The 17072-nt window shown below is 35.9% G+C and overlaps 1 protein-coding gene across 5 annotated transcripts in view; it reads right to left on the bottom strand.

Moving 5' to 3' along the window:
• TTLL7 (tubulin tyrosine ligase like 7) overlaps positions 1–17072 on the bottom strand; it is a 212516-nt gene that overhangs the window by 5552 nt on the left and 189892 nt on the right. The window lies entirely within an intron of this gene.

Below are 17072 nucleotides of genomic sequence, written 5' to 3'. Positions count from 1 at the left end.
GTCAATCACTTATCTGATTACATCAATATCCATATGTTGGCACAAAAAAATTTGTTACATTCCTAATAAACTAAAATTCATAGTTTTAGCATCTTGAGTAGATGTTATTGAAACATTGACCTAAACATATGGTTAAGCCCACTCTATCTAAGAGACTAATCTGTAACTTTATTCTTCATATTCTAGTCTTCAATTGATTGGTAAAATTAAGGATCCATTCTCTATTTAGGTGAGGCGGGCTCACAGTCAGTAGGTGTAAAAGTTCTTATGTAAATTTCTACAACTTGAGACTGTCCCATAATGAACGTCCTCTAACAAATAGCAGGCCAACCACGGGCAAATTAGGTGATGGGGCAATGGTGAAAGTCATTAGTGAAGCTAGCTCTAGTATAGCTGGCTTTCCAGGTAAAGACTCTGTGAGGAGTAAAAAAAAGGATCAATTTGTCCCAACTTGACACTAAGAAATTACAATTCCATTAATTTATTGATTCATGTCCAATATAATACATTATGCTAAATACTAGTCAATTTAAAAGATCTGTCTAGGAATATCCCTGAATAATGGGATAGATTTGATAAACTTTTTACAGGATAGCCACCCAGAAATTTTGTCCTGAGTGTACTCCAGTTACAAGTCAAATGCCAGCTGATGCATCCCAAAGTCCTGTCTTCATTAATGAAAACTTCGTCTATGGGCTAAGGCATTCAGGATTTTATGCTGGTCAAAGGTGCTGATCTAGTTGCTATTTGGGTCAAAAGAAGACAAAATCCCCAAGTTTAGGGTACCTTGGGAGTTCAACTGTAGTGGCAAATGAACTCTCTAAGAATTCTCAAGGATGGAAACAAACTTGTTGCTCTCAAAGTATAAGAATGAATGCAAAGTTTACTTAAGTAGACAGGCTCTCAGGCAAGTGACAAATGGCCTGTAAGCTAATTGAAAGAATTAGCACATCCAAGTTGGATCAATCCGTTCAAAGCAAAGAAAAAGAAGTCACAGAAGGAACACACTGGCAGTGCCCATCCAAACATTGTTGGAAGAGAGGATGCCCAACCTGGCCAATCGGCATCAAATATTTTTGACAGAACTATTTATATTGAGGAGAATACTGTAATCATAAGGTCATAATTAAGCTTATGCTCACATATAAATTTTCTTGTTCTGATTCTAAGCTCATGAAGAAATCTTCTGATAGTCTAGCTTCCACTGGAGCTTTTCTATTGGAAGAGGCTTTCCCTGTCCAGCAAATGCTGAGCATTTTTATAGATTAAACTTTCAGGTTTAATAAACTAGTCTTTTTTCAGCTGGGGCTCTTTAGATGGAAGCAACTAAGATTATATTTACCTTTAGGTAATATATTCAAAGGGGAATTTATTAGAAAACAAATAATGGAAGACCACAGACTCCAGTCTTAGAGATAGGCAGGAAGCAAAACAGCTCCAGAGACCAGAAGCCAAATATATTAAGATGTCCTTGGAGCTGGGACAATCTATACAGGAAACAGCAACTAGGATCCATGCTCTCCATCCATCTCTTCTGTCTCTGTGTCAAATCTAAAAGGCTAAAATAATCTAAGAAAAGATCATCTGATTGGACAAGCTTAACACAACTACTTTTGACCATAACAGGATAATGAGATGAAATTTATGAAAGAGAAACTTCTTCATATACTGTAGTAGAAGTGCAGGTACCAGGATTCACTGAAACACCAAGGCATGACACAATTCAAGAGTGGTGATTTCACCAAAGAAAATCATACCGTTGTTAGAAAGGTAGAAGAGATGCTTATCGGCCAGAACTAAAATATCCACAAATTTCCAGGAGTTTTTAAATGTGACTTAAGAGGGATGTCCAAGTCTGGGCAAATTTGAGACAAAAGAGGGAACTGTATGAAAATGTAGAGCTGTGTTCCAGTAGCCATGTTTCTTGAAGATGATTGTATAATGATATAGCTTTTGCAATGTCACTGTGTGATTGTGAAAACCTTGTGTCTGATGCTCCTTTTATCTACCTTATCAACAGACGAGTAAAACATATGGAATAAAAATAAATAATGGGGGAACAAATTTTAAAATAAATTTAGATTGAAATGCTAGTGATCAATAAAAGGGAGGGGTAAGGGGTATGGTGTGTGTGGTAGTTAGATTCAGTTGTCAGCTTGGCCAAGTGAAGGCACCTAGTTCTGTTGCTGTGGACATGAGTCAATGGTACATGAATCTCATTTGTTGCTGATTACATCTGCAGTTGGCTAGGAGGCGTGCCTGCTGCAATAAATGAAGTTTGACTTAATTGGCTTGTGCTTAAATGAGAGAGAGCAATGTAGCACAGCCCAAGCAGCTCGGCATACCTCATCTCAGCACTCACAGATCAGTCCAGGCCTTTGGAGATGCAGAAGGAATCACCCCGGGGAAAGCTGTTGGAACCCAGAGGCCTGGAGAGAAGGCCAGCAGTGATTACCCTGAGCCTTCCCACATAAGAAAGAACCTCAGATGGAAGTTAGCTGCCTTTCCTCTGAAGAACAAATGAAATAAATCCCCTTTTATTAAAAGCCAATCCGTCTCTGGTGTGTTGCATTCCAGCAGCTAGCAAACTAAAACAGCGTGTATGAATTTTTTTCTGTTGTTTTTTTATTTCTTTTTCCGAATTGATGCAAATGTTCTAAGAAATGATCATGATGATGAATATGCCACTATGTGATGATATTCTGAATTACTGATTATATATGTAGAATGGAATGATCATAAGTTAAGAATGTTTGTGTTTGTTGTTATATATATTTTTCAATTTTTAAATTAATAAAAAAAGAAAAAAAATTTGAGACAAAGGTAAATTTAAGCTCTTAAGGATGCAGGATAAAAGCCTGAACCAATAGAATTCACAAAAATATATGCCACCTTATGAGTGTTTGGAGGAAGAGACTTTATAGGTCATCCGGTGTATCTCCATGCCAGCCTCCCCATCAATTATTGATATTCCATTACACAACATGACTGAAAAAGATTGTTTGATCCAGTGGTTTCCTAACTTGGTTTCATATCAGAATCACCTAAGAGGCTTAAAAACATTACAACTCCTAGAATCCCAGTATGCATATATTTATAAAATCTCCTCAGGTCACTTTGGCATAGAAAGTTCTTCCTTCTATGAACCCAAAATGTATCTAAATTGTAGATTTCCACACATGGATACCAATTCTAATTTTTAGGACCTAATGGATAATGACTATTCCCTCTGCTCCCTGAGTTTTCGTATATTTGAAGGCAACTATGTCCTATTATGTCCTTTTCTATACTCAAGCCATGTTCAGACTCGCCATTCCCAGCTTTTCCAATCATCCCTTAGTGGCACCATGCATCAAATATTAGACATTCTTCCCAGCCTCACTTTTCAGAAAATTTGAAAATTGCACATCTTTCATATATTCAAGCAAATTATTAACAAAATGTTGTACAGAACAAGTTTGAAGGCAGAAATATTACAAATTTTCCACCAGAATACTATTGATTAATTCATCAGAAATATTTGAATATAGTTCCTGAGCTTGTTATGACACTGCCTAGTTTTATTCTCATGCAGCATTTATGTCTCCTTGAATCAAGCTTTTCATGATACAGCTGTTGAAAGTCAAAATAAAATAATTCATAGCTAAGATATTTCAGTAAAATAGCTCTGGCAAAGAAACAAATTAGCATGTATATGTTTAATAAATGCATCCATCAATACAATGGCTGTCCTACAAATTTACTTGAAATTGACATGTCTTTAGAGTTTATCTTTGTGTTTAATACATTGAACATTTCATGAGAATAGGCAAGCATAAGTGCCTTGTGGGCTCAGAACCCTGCATATTGCCCAATCCGAGTAGGCACACTTCATTATTGGTTGTTTGGCTGTTAAATGAATAAATCTATGGTTCAATGAATCTATTCTTCTCCTATTTTTGAAAAACCAAAATAGCATTTGACTATTTCTAGTCCTCTGATTCCTCCAAATTCCTCAATTTGCCAAGCATTGGCTGTCCCCAAACTTGCCAGAAATAATATCCAGCTATCTATAGGCTAGGCATTGAATAGACCCTGAGGCAACAATAGACAAGTCCTATCCCTCTCAATCTGATGTTATACCCAATAATTTTGTAATAAATTTTGTGCTCTAAATATCTAAAAGAACTCTGATCTCTTGCCCCATATTCCAACACAAATCAGATATGTCGGAATATGTGCTAGCCTGCGTCTGACTAGCCTTGTGTTGTGGGTTGAATGCCCCTCACAAAAGGCAAATTCAGGTTCCAACCTCTGTTCCTGTGAGTGTGAACCCACTTGTACATAGGACCTGTGAAGATGTTCTTAATTAAGGTGTGCCCCAACTGCACGGGGGTGGGCCTTAATCCAATATGATTGAAGTCCTTCTAAACAAAGGAAATTGGACACAGAAAGGAAACCACAGGGGGCAGCCAGAAGCTGGATTTTAGGGATCCCAGAAGAGAAATGAGATGATGCCACGGCATACACTGCCATGTGATGGAAAAGCCAAGGAACCACAAAAATTGCCAGCCAACGATAAGTTACCAATCCCAGGAGGAAGCAAGCCTTCTAGCCTCTAAAATTGTGAGCCAATAAATCCTTGTTAAACCAACCCATTGAAGGGTATTTGTTCTAAGACCTGAGAAACTAAGATATTTCATATCCAATTTTTCAATGGAATTGAGGCCTGGCTTTAACTCCTAGCCTGGGGGCACTGAACCCTTCTTTTATGCCAGCCAAAGACTGGATCCTGGCTCTGATATGCTTGTCATTGGCTTTGTTCAGTAATCTATCAATTACACAATGTTGCCATGCCCTGCTCTGTCATTTCAAAGGAGGGCCTCTTAGTAGCACCAGCATTCTGGCTAGAATGAGAATCTGCTGACCTCTCTTATATTTGGATGCCTTGGGTATCTGTCTGTCTTTACCATGGATAGGAGGAGTGCCTCTGTAAGATCTGTATCCTGCTTACCTTCCTTAGCTCCTACGTCAACCAGTCTCTAGGTGCCTATCACTGACACTTATAAGACAATATAGTTAATAATTGCAGACTAAAATTTTATAGAATATGTTGTCTGAACACAATAGAAATAAACTAGAAGTCAAAAACAGGAAGAGATCCAGAAAAAGCCAAAATATCTTAAAATTAAACAGCACACTTCTACATAATCCATGATCCAAGAATAAATCACAAGGCAAATTAAGGTTAATTTAATTAAATATATAATTGAATGACAGTGAAAATATGATATCAAATTTTATATGATGCAAATAAAGAAGTACGAAGAGGGAAATTTATAGCCTCAAATACACATGTCAGAAAAGAAAAAAGGTATAAACATAGTGATCTAAGTTTCTACCTTAAGATGCTAGGAAAAGAAGTGCAATTGAAAACCAGGGTGAGACCCATACCAATCTCTGAAATCTGTCCTACAGCTAATTGTTGGGATGTGCTTTGATATTTATTGCTTTTTGTATATATGTTATTTTTCACATGCAAAAAAAGAATTGTGTTTTGAAGGATGTTGGCTTGAAGATGGATTTCAAGATCTTTTTTCGTAGTTTAAATATATAAAGTATGCAGGAAGTGTTTTGTTAAGGAAAAAGAGAGTACTTTTCCCCCTAAAGTAAAATAACCGATTGTTGCAGAATGAGAAACAGGAATGTGTAGGACAACATGGATGGATATAGAAAGTTATAGAAGTCTTGCTGGAAGTGAATTTTATTGGTTGTGGTTAAGGTTGGCTAAGATTTTATAGTTTTATAAGATTTTTAATAGTTTTTAATGGTTTTCTTCTCAGATACATAAGCTTAAGGTAGAAAGCATCTGAATGCGTGTAAAGCAAACTGAAAATGTCTATGGTTAGGTGCCCTCAGTCGTCCAGATAACATTAAAGAGTTAAGGGGATAGTGCAAAGAAGGCATAGAAAATACCAATGATAGAGAATGAAAAAGTAGTTGAACATCAAATAAATAAATTTCATGCTTTATAAAAAGAAAGAGGGGGTGCCTGGGTAGTTCAGTGGTAGAATCTCACCTGCCATGCGGGAGACCCAGGTTCGATTCCTGGTCCATTCACTTCCCTCCCATAAAAAGAAAGAAAGACAGAAAGAACACCAAAGTGAGTAGATGGAAGGAAACTATAAAGATTAGAGTGAGAGTCAACAAAGCAGAAAACAAAAAGCAGAGAAAATTATTTGTATTTTCTTGGAAAAGGATAATAAAATTAATAAATTTCTAGCAGATGGATCAAGAAATTAGGAAAGTAAACACAAATTAGTAAGAGGTGATATCACCACAATTCTAGAGATTTTAAAAATATATATTAAGGATAGTTGTGTTTAGACATAGAAAGTTGCAAGAGACCATTGCTTTCACCCTAACAACCAAAGTAAGGAAGATCAGATATGCTACAAAATTGTAAAATTTCAAAAACAATCAAAATACTGAAGACAAAAGCAAACCTCAAATAAATTAAACTCCAGAAATTGAGGAGTCTTATGTATGAGAGAAGAGAATTCCTGACAGTCTCATTCCAAGCAGAAATGTGAGATGAAGAATCTACCTCAGGAATGATTAGGAGAAACAAGCTGAATGTTTAAAATTCCCATCAGCTGAAGAGATATGTAAGAATCCCAAGAAGCAGCTCCATAGTAAAAATCTTCACTCATCCTTTTTTTTTTTTCTTTCCTACAAATTTTCACCAAATATATCAGGGTAAAACATCAAAAGCCAGGGAAAGAAAGTGAGAGCTAAGAGATGCAAGGTCTGAGATGCACAGTATTCCATTAAGAGAGGAGGTAAAAAAGAAAAAAGAAATCTATTGGGATAACTCCTCCCACAGAAGCCTGGGATGAAGAAGAGCTAAGAGATTTGCCCCCAAAGCACTTAAGATTTTTGACTATTAAAGAATGAGTGAGGACAGAAACTTTGACATTCCAAGATATGTCAGACCACATAAAAAATGTAGGGCTGCCTACCTCAGAAGACCCTGAGAATGGGGAAAAGGAGGACCCAAAAATTATAAGACAGGGGAAGCCTGAAGAACAGCAAAGAGGACTCCTTTGGGGAACCAAACCAGGCTGCCAGGCTATAAAACAGAGAAAAGTTCCCCCAAAACTGTAAAGCTAAGAGCTCAGCTATAAAGCACAGGCAGATTTCCAAAATCATGGGAGAGCTCAGACCTCAGGCTAGGTTGAAGGATAAGTCCTAATCCAGCTTTCAAAATAATTGAACCTCAATGGTAAACTCAATAAAACCAAAGCTGTAATACAGCCTAGCTTCCACTCAACTACAGATTATCTTATATCAAACATCATTCCAGTGACATAAGAAAACACATGCTTCTTTCTGGAAATGAATATTACTTCAATTACTCCTGTTCTCTTATAAAACATGATGAGCATACAATCAAACATCAAAAGACACATGGGAAAAAGGAGAAGAATAAGAGGAAGTAGGAGAAAGGAAGCATTTAAGAGGAAGAGAAAGGAGAAAATGTGAACCATGGTCAATGAAAGGCAGTAAATAGAAATAGACCTAAGTATGGTCCAGGAATTAAAATTATTAACCAGGACCTTAAAACTATGATAAAAGTTTTAAAGGATATAGTGGAAAAGGTAGATAACATGTATAAAGAGGTAAGAAATTTTAGCAGAGATAGGTAAACTCTATAAATGAACCAAACAGAAATGTTAGAAATGAGAAATAAAATATCAGAAATTAAGAATTCATTAAATGGGCACTATAGCAGACTAGAATCAGCAGAGAAAAGAATGAATGAGCTAGTAAACACGTTAAAGGAAAGTAAAAAGATGAAATACAAAAAGAAAAAAGTTAAAAAATAGAACAGAGTTCTGATATCCATGGATAATGTTCTACCATATATGTAATTGGAGTCTCAGAAAGAGAGCAATAGGGGATAAGAAATATCTGAAAAAACAGTGATAGCACATTTCCAAAAATTGTAAAATGCCTCCAAAAATCTCAGTGAAATAGCAAAAGAACAAATATGAAGAAAACCACAACTAGCACATCACATTCAGTCTTCTGAAAACTAAAGATACAGATCATATCTTAAAAGCATTCACAGAAAAAAAAGGCATATTATCTACAGGGGATAAATTATGTAAAGGATGACTGACTTCTCACCAGAAATAAACGCAGGCCAAAAGACGAGGAAATAAAATTTTAAAGGGATATTGAGATCGGGCTTCCAGTTCACAAAGATGATGTGTAAGATGCCACTGTCTCACAGAATCTTTGAACAACTAGCAAAAATTGTCAAGAGTCATCTTCCTCCAAACACCAGAAAACAGTTACAGAACTGTAGTCATTGGGGAGCGGGGGGAATAAAAAAAAAAGCAACAACAAACATTTGAGGAGCTTGTTGCCCCCTTGCAGGTCTCTCTTCTCTTACTCCCCAGTGTGATGTGAATTCAGTCCACAGTCCCATCTTGGGTCTCACTTGTTCCAGAAGGAACAGAGTAACCCCTATCCATATACTGGGGTGCCCATATGTCTATGCCAGTCTACCAGGTGACAGACAAAAGGAGAGTTTCAGGTAATTTGTCTCCAGCTCACTCTCCCAGGCTTGGCCTTGTAGGCAGAAGCAGCTAGCAGACAGCTAAAGCACTTTAAGAAACAAGTAAATCAAAGCAGCCGCGGGCAAAGGATTACCTGTTTTAAGTCACACAATAGAGCACACAAGAAGGGAAGAAACTCTATTTCATAGGGAATAGAGGAAACATTCAAATTCCCACAGAGAGGGGGATTCCTAAGGTCACAAGCAAGCTCAAGTCAAGGACAAGACACAGGCTTAGAAAAGACGGAGAGGACCCTGTACTTTATATTTGCCTTGGACTAATCTTATTGAAAAGACAGTTAAACTGATGCATAAGCAATTTGCAAAGTTTGTGAAAGGTGTTTTTCACATTGCTTTCTTTGTGTTAGCTCCAGGCTAAGACATCACTGTCACATCACTAGGACAACTTAAGAACAGAGAGCTCCCAGGATAAATTCTAGAGTCAACACTTAAAAACATTAGCACATACAGTGTGCAACAAAATGTTACATGGGGAAAAAAAAGAAAGAAAAGAAAAGAAACAGGAAATGGTGTCCTATACAAAGGAACAAGATACAAATTCAGAAACCATCAATGAAAAAAAAACAGACTTTGGACACACCAAAAAAAGAAAAAAAAATAAATATATTCCTTATAAGCTCAAGGAGATAAAGGAAAACACAGAAAGAGAACTAAAGGATCTCAGGAAAGCAGTGAATGAACAACATGAGAATCCAATAAAGCAATAGAAATTTTAAAAAGGAACCAGACAGAAATATGGACTTGAAGATCACAACAACTGAGGTGAAACATTCCCTAGAGGTATTAGCAGCCAATTGGAGATGGCAGAAGAAGGGATTTGTGAACTTGAAGACAAGATGATTTAAAAGATTCAGGCCAAGAGGCAGAAAGGAAAAAGAATTTGCAAAAAAGTGAACAGACCTAGAGCAGACCACGGTGGCTCAGTGGCAGAGTTCTCGCCTGCCGTGCCAGAGACCTGGGTTCAATTCCCGGTGCCTGCCCATGCGAAAAAAGAAAGTGAACAGACCCTGAAAGACCAGTGGAAAACCATCAAATATATATATGTACATATTATGGCAGTCACAGAAATGAAAGACAGAGAGAAAAGGGCAAAAAGAAAATTTACAAAAATAATGACAGTAACTGCCCAAAGTTAATGAAAGACAAGAATGCGAATATTAAAGAAGCCCAAAGACCTTAAACAGAATAAGCTAAGATAGCCATGCCCAGACATGCAGCATTCAGACTGTTGAATGCCAGTACAAAGAGATTTCGGAAAGCTGTAAGAGAAAAGCAACTTGCTATGTGTAAGGGAACATCAATAAGATTAGGTTATGATTTCTCCTCAGAAACCATGGCGGTAAGAAAGCAGTGGGACTACATTGTAGAAAGTGCTGAAAAAAAACAATTGCCAACCAAGGATTTTTATCTGGCAAGACTGCCTTTAAAAAGTGAGAGAGAGATTAAGCCGTTCCCAGATCAACAAAGACTGAGGGAATTTATCACAATTAGACCAACCCTACTTCATGCTAGAAGGAGTTCAGACTGAAAGGACAGCAGACAGTGAATTAAAGCAGCATCAAGACCTTCGGTAAAGGTAAACATACAGGTAATTATAAATACCAAAACTATTGTATTGTATTTTTTTTATTTGTAACTCCACTTCATACTTCTTACAGGTTTTAAAATTCAAATGCATAAAAAGTAATGATAAATCTATGGTTTGAGACAAATGTACCAAGATACTATTTGTACAAAAAAAAAGGTGGGAAGCTTGAGGGGTATAGGGGCAATATGTGTATGCTATTGAAGTTACATTGGTATGAAATGAAACCTGATGTTATAGGTTGAGGTGTTAAATTTTAACTGCATAGTACCACAGAAAATATATGAAAAATGTATACAGAAAAAAATAAGAAGGGACTCAAAATGGTATAATACAAAAATTCAAATTAAAATGAAAGGTGTTAATGGAAGAATTGAGAAACAGAGATTAAATAGCAAAATGACAAAAGAAAGTCTTGCATTATCAGTAGTTACTTCAAAAGTATATTAGTTAAGCTCTTCAATAAAACATATATATATACACATATATATAAAAGGCAGAGATTTGCAGAATGGATTTTAAAAAGCATGACCAAACTATAAGCTATTTACAAAGGACTCCTCTTAAATTCAAAGACATAAAATGTACCATGCAAATAATAACAAAAAGAAACCTGGGATGGCTATACAAATATCGGATAAAATAGACTTTAAGTTAAAAAAAAGTTACAAGGGACAAAGACAGTCATTATATACTGATAGAGTAGGCAATTCCACAAGATGTAACAATTATAAATGTACAATTTCCACAAGAAGATGTAATAATTATAAATTATAAATATACATACATTGATGACTTAAAGTTGTATGTACCCCAGAAAAGTATGTTGTTAAAGTTTATCCATTCCTGTGGGTGTGGACCCACTGTTAGTAAAATCTTTTGGTGAATGGGATCTTAAGATATGACCCAGCTCATTCAGGGTGGTTCTTTATCCTCTTCTTAGAGTCCTTTATAAAGGAATGAAATTCAGGCAAAGAGGGGGAAGCCATGTGTTCTGGTTTGCTAGCTGCCGGAATGCAACACACCAGAGATAGATTGGCTTCTAATAAAAGGAGATTTATTTTGTTAATTCTTCAGAGGAAAGGCAGCTAACTTTCCACTGAGGTTCTTTCTTACGTGGAAGGCACAGGATGGTCTCTGCTGGTCTTCTCTCCAGGCCTCTGGGTTCCAACATCTTTCCCTGGAGTGACTTCTTTCTGCATCTCCAAAGGCCTGGGCTGAGCTGCCAGTGCTGAGATGAGGAATGCCGAGCTGCTTAGGCTGTGCTATGTTGCAATCTCTCATTTAAGCACCAGCCAATTAAGTCAAACATCACTCATTGCAGCAGACACGCCTCCTAGCCGACTGCAGATGTAATTAGCAACAGATGAGGTTCACGTACCATTGGCTCATGTCCGCAGCAACAAGACTAGGTATGCTCACCTGGTCAAGTTGACAACTGAATCTAACACAGCATGGAAGCAAAAAACTGAAAGCAACAAAACCCAGAAGAAAGGGAGAGACCAGCAGATGCCATCTGTGCCTTGCTATATGACAGAGGAGTTTAGGCTCACTGGCAGCTAGTCTTTGGAGAGAAAACATCACCTGATGATGCTTGATTTGGACATTCTTCTCAAGCTGTAAGCTTGTAAGCTAATAAATTCATTGTTAAAAGCCAACCCACTTTATGGTACCTGTTTCAGCAGCCTAACAAAATAGAGCATACATCTAACAACATAGCCCCAAAATATGTGAAGCAAATCCTGGCAGATTTGAAGGGAGAAATTGATGGTTTTACATTGATGGTAGGAGAATTTTTTTTCTTTCTTTCTTTCTTTTATTTAAGAAAACAAACGGTACACTTAGAACCACCAAAAATGGGTATCTTAGTTTAACCATAGGCATATTTAAATAAGGTATCCATAGAATCATTGTAAAGCCTGTGTTTGCACAGTAAGTTTCATAAACTAATTTAAAATTAAAGCAACAAGGTAAAATCTACAAATTCAGATAGCAAAGTTCTTAAATTCTAAGTATTAAATACTAACTTAATAGCATTTGATCAGCTGTCAAAACTGTGAATGTCCTCAAAATACCAAAGAAAGTTTTCTTACAAATATCTGCATTGCTATAGCAATGACCTGTATTAAATATTTTTCTGATTTCAGGAAAATATGAAGATACAAATATTTTTACAATTAACATGAAAATCTTAACCACCTACATGGCTATCTTAGCTTATCCATAGGCATATTAAAAAAAAAATCTAAGTAATCACCATAAAGCCTGTTTGTGCAATGTGTTTCATAAACCAATTTAAAATTAAAGCGAGGAAGGAAAAATCTATAGATACAGAGATAGAAGAGTTTCTTAAATTTAATATACCACTTTTGATAATGGATAGACAGAAGATCATCAAGGAAATAGAATGATAATATAAACCAAGTACACCCAATAGACATTATAGAACATGTCATCCAACAGCAGCAGAACATACATTCCTCTCTAACGTATATGGATCATTCTGTAGGATAGACCATAAGTTAAGTCAGAAAGCAAGTCTCAATAAATTAAAAAATATTGAAATCATATAATGATCTCTGCTCACAATGGATAAACTAGAATAACAGGGAGAAATGGCAAATCCACAAATATGTGGAAATTAAACAATGCATTATTCAGCAACTAATAGGAAAAAGAAGAAATCACAAGGGAATTAGAAAATATCTTGAGGCAAATGAAAATGAAAACGTATCAAATGCAGTAAAAAAAAAAAAGTGCCAAGAGGGATATTTATCACTCCTAATGCTTACATTAAAAAAGATGAAAGATCTCAAATCAGAGACCTAACCTCATAACTAGAGAATTTAGAAAAAAAAGAGCAAACTAAACCTAAAGTGAGAAGAATGACAGATTAATAAATAATAGAATGGAAAGAAATTAAATATAAAATTAAAAAATAGAGATAGGGGCTTCCAGGGAAATTGGTAGATAGGGAGCTAAGGGACAGACTCTTCCTATTAAAAATTGTGTGGGCAGACAGAAACTGTCTGAATCAATGGTTCTGCAGCTCCAGAGATGAAGGGAGCATTACACAGCATCCAGGAAAGAGCAGGATGGAGACTGAAAACCTACAGCAAAATCTGAATGAATAGTTCCCATGGCAATGGGCAACACCCATCCCCTACCCTCAAGGCTCACTTCAGATGTGGCCTGTGACTGGCTGCCCCAGATGGAAAAGGGTGTGAAGGTCTTTCTCCCTGGGAACAGGGTGGGGATACAGTCACATGCTGAGCATAGCTTCTGATTGGCAAGTTTAGACTATTGTGTTCTGGCTCTGAATCATGTTTTAGCCTGTCTGGAACAGGGATTCCCATGGTAATTGTTTCAACACTGCCTGGTGGAGGTTAAAAAAAGACATTCCCCCCTTAGGGAAATGGGGAGGGGTTTGGCAAAGAGTACCATCTACTTGGAAGGCCAGGAAAGTGCACATCAGGAGAGATGCTCCTTACATGGATCCCTGGTCCTGTTTTTATCAGTTAAACACAAGCAATTCTAATCATCTAGTATAAGTTGAAGCAAGTATCAAAGAAGAGCCTTAATACAAAGTCAATCAAATATAAAACCCTAGACAAGAGAGAGAAACTGACCTTCAGAGTAAACTCAAGATAATCAGATGCCAAGAAATCAACAAAAACTAACAAGTCATACTAAGAAACAGGAAGATATGGTCCTTGTTAAAAGGACAAATTAAAAAGTCAGAGGAGACATAGAGTTTGGATCAACTGATCAAATATGTTCAAATAAATCTCCTAAGCCAATTCAAGGAGATGAAAGAATATGGCTAAAAAGATGAAAGACATTAAGACACAGGGTGAGCATAAAGAATTTAAAAGCATGCAAAGAAAATTCACAGAAGTTATGGGAAAGGAAGTCACAATAGATAAGATTAAAATACACCAGAGGCATACAACAGCAGATTTGAACAGGTGGAAGAAAGGATCAGTGAAGTAGAACACAAGACATCTGAAATCTTACAAACAGAAGAACAAAGAGAGAAAAGGATGGGGAAAAAATGAGCAAGTTCTCAGAGAAGTGAATGACAGCATGAAGCCCACAAATATGCACATCATGGGTGTCCTCAAAGGAGAAGAGAAGGGAAAAGTGTCAAAAAGAATATTTGAAGAAATAATGGCAAAAAATATCCCAACTCTTACAAAAAACTCAACTATACGTAATCAAGAAGCACAACATATTCTAAACAGAATAAATCCTAATAGGCCCACTGCAAGACACATACTAATCAGAAAGTCAAATGTCAAAGATAAAGAGAGAATTCTGAAAGCAGCAAGAGAAAAGCAATATATCATATACAAGGGATGCTGAATGAGACTAAGTCCTGATTTCTCATGAAGGCAAGAGGCAGTGATATAATATATTTAAGATACTGAAAGAGAAAAATTGCCTGCCAAGAATTAGTTTTTTTAATTGTGAAAAATAACATATATACAAAGAAGCAATAAATTTCAAAGTACACCACAACCATTAGTTATACAACAGATTTCAGAGTTTGGTATAGGTTGCTGCTCCACAATTTCAGGTTTTTCCTTCTCAGCCAAGATTTCTTTATCCAGCAAAACTGTTCTTCAAAAATAGGGATAGTTTAGAATATTCACAGATAAACAGAAACTGACAGTGTTAGTTAAACAAGAGTTCTGCTCTACAAGAAATACTAATGGGAGTTCTGCAAGTTGAAAGGAGAAGACAGGGAAAAGGAGGCATGGAGGAGAGCATAGAAATGAAGATTATCAGTTAAGGTAACTAAAAGGGTAACAAGAGAGACAAAAATAAGATATGATATATAAAAGCTAATGGATAAAATGGTTGAAGTAACTACTGCCTTTAAGGTAATAACATTAAATGTTAATGGATTAAACTCCCCAATCAAAAGATACAGAGTGGTAGAACACATAAAAAATATATGATATATCTTTATGCTGTCTACATGAGACTCACCTTAGACCAAAGGACACAAATAGGTTGAAAGTGAGAGGCTGTAAAAAGATAGAGCATGCAAACAGTAACCAAGAAAGAATTAAGATAGATAAACTAATATTGGACAAAATAGACTTTCAGTGCAATACTATTATGAAAAAAAGAAAGACATTATATATTAATAAAAGGCACTAGCTACCAAGAAGAAATAACAATGATAAATATGTATGCACCTAACCAGGGTGCCCCAAAATACACAATGCAAACACTAAAAAAACTGAGGGGAGAAATAGAAGTTTTATAATAATAATTGGAGATTTCAGTACCCCACTTTCATCAATAGACAGAACATTGAGACAGAGGATCAATAAGGAAACAGAGGATTTGAAGAATTTGATACATGAACTAACCTAGCAGATACAGAAAACACTGCACCCACAATAGTAGGATATGCATTCTTCTCAAGTGTTCATGGATCGTTTTTCAGGATAGATCATATGTTGGATTACAAAACATGTCTCAATAAACGTAAAAATATTGAAAATATACAAAGCACTTTCTATGATCATAATGGAATGATGCTGGATATCAATAAGAGGCAGAGAACTGAAAAATTAGTAGATATGTGGAAGTAAAACAATGCACTCTTAAATGATCAGTGGGTCAAAGAAGAAATTGCAGGAGAAATTAGTAAATATTTCAAGGCAAATGAAAATAAGAATACAACATATCAAAATTTATGGGATGCAGGAAGGAATTTCTGAGAGGGGAATTTATAGAACTACCTACATCTAAAAAGAAGAAAGAGCTAAAATTGAAGATCTAACTGCACACCTAGGAGAACTAGAAAAAGAACAGCAAACTAATCCCAGAACAAGCAGAAGGAAAGAAATAACCAATCAGAGCAAAAATAAATGAAATTGACAGCAATAAACAATGGAGAGAACCAACAGAACCATAACCTGGTTCTTGGAGAAGATCAATAAAATTGACAAATCCTTAGTTTGACTGTCAAAAAAAAAAAGAGAGAAAATGCAAATAAAATCAGTAATGAGAGGGGGATATTACTACTGATGCTACAGAAAAAAAATGGAAAATATCATAAGATGATACTATGAAGAACAGTATGCCAGCAAATCAGACAACTTAAATGAATAGGGCAAATTCCTAGAAACACATGAACAACCTATACTGACCCTAGAAGAAAGAAAACACTGCAACAAACCAATCACAAAAAACTGAATCAATCATGAACCACCACCATCACCCCAACACAAAAAAAGTGCAGGACCAGATAATTTCACAGATGAATTCTACCAAACATTCCAAGAAGAAATAATAATAATCCTGCTCAAATTCTTCTAAAAAATTGAAGGAGAGGGAATAATACCTAACTCATTGTATGAAGCCAACAACATCCTATGTATGTTATTTATCAAAGCCTGATAAACATACCACAAGAAAAGAAAATTACAGACCAATCTCGCTAATGAATACAAATGGTCTCAACAAAATACTTGTAGATCAAATCCAACAGCACATTAAAAGTATTATACACCATGATCAAGTGGGCTTTATCCCAGGTATGCAAGAGTTTTTCAATATAATTAAATCAATTAATGTAATATACCACATTAATGAATCAAAGCAGGAAAACCACACAATCATTTCAATTGACACAGAGAAGGCACTTGACAAAATCCAGCATCCTTTCTTTAAAAAAAAAGTTTTTTATTGATGAATCTTAACATGCAAATCATTCCATACATGGTGTATAATCAATGGATCACAATATCATTACATAGTTGTGTATTCATCATCATGACCAGCATCCTTTCTTGATAGAACACTTCAAAAGATAGGAATAGGAGGAAACTTCCTCAATAT

The sequence above is a fragment of the Tamandua tetradactyla genome, chromosome 11 (assembly GCF_023851605.1).
Source record: "Tamandua tetradactyla isolate mTamTet1 chromosome 11, mTamTet1.pri, whole genome shotgun sequence".
In the NCBI taxonomy this organism is placed as follows: domain Eukaryota; kingdom Metazoa; phylum Chordata; class Mammalia; order Pilosa; family Myrmecophagidae; genus Tamandua; species Tamandua tetradactyla.
The sequence above is the reverse complement of the archived record's forward strand: the minus strand, read 5'-3'. Positions and strand labels throughout refer to the sequence as shown.